We start from the raw sequence: 1,026 nt of genomic DNA on the forward strand, positions 1-1,026 counted from the left end.
TTTCATATATAATACGCATTTCATACATACTATGTATTTCATATATAATACGCATTTCATACATACTATGTATTTCATATATAATACGCATTTCATACATACTATGTATTTCATATATAATACGCATTTCATACATACTATGTATTTCATATATAATACGCATTTCATACATACTATGTATTTCATATATAATACGCATTTCATACAATGTATTTCATATATAATATATATAATATAATGTATATATATATAGGATTAGAATGGATGGCTGACTGAAGAACTTTAGATAAAAATGCAAATCGCTCTTTGAGGACGATGTGGTCACAAGTGGTGTGGGGCTGACATCTGCCGACTCCTGCTCCTGGCTCACCACTGTTCACTCTCACTGAGGAACAAGTTGATCAGGAAGCCACACAGCTTCCATGACTTTTAAAAATACCGGAAAAACACTCATGGAGCCAGAGGTGGTAATTCGCCAAATTTGAATCACTCTAAGGAGCCACAGTGTAAAATCTCAGGAGATGGTATGTGCTGACTTGATCAGAGGAGCAAAGGAAAAGAATCTCAACGGGAAAGGACCTGTTTGAAAACCTACCAAGATTCTGAGAATCACTACAAGAAAAACTCCTTGTGGTGAAGGTTCTAAGACATGAGGTCATTTCCAGATGAGAATCCACAAGTGACTCTTTGACTTGCACAGTCCTTCTGAGATTGTTAAGCAGATTACTTCCATTAGTATTGAGCCAGGAGTTGAGGTGGAAGGCACTGTTGCAGATACTTAAGTCAACTGTCTTAATAAATTGATTACTGGTTCTTTAAAATAAAAAAAAAATGCAAATCATGAATATGGTACCCAGGGCCATCAATCAAGATTTCACTTTAGGGATTAAACTGTGTTTAGAAGAAAACATCAGTGTTCAGTGATACTAACTGAATAAAGAATTCAGTTGTTCTATTGTTCTTAAGATCGTAAGAAACCTGTTGGATCTAGACAACATGGAAGTGAAGTCTCATAAAAACACAGTC

At 35.1% G+C, this 1,026-nt stretch overlaps 1 pseudogene; it reads left to right on the forward strand.

The window, feature by feature from the left end:
• Window positions 1-422: 422 nt before the first annotated feature.
• LOC129037035 (small ribosomal subunit protein uS10-like) lies at window positions 423-782 on the forward strand (annotated as a pseudogene).
• The last annotated feature ends 244 nt before the right edge of the window (window positions 783-1,026 follow it).

The sequence above is a fragment of the Pongo pygmaeus genome, chromosome 1 (genome assembly GCF_028885625.2).
Source record: "Pongo pygmaeus isolate AG05252 chromosome 1, NHGRI_mPonPyg2-v2.0_pri, whole genome shotgun sequence".
Classification (NCBI taxonomy): Eukaryota; Metazoa; Chordata; class Mammalia; order Primates; family Hominidae; genus Pongo; species Pongo pygmaeus.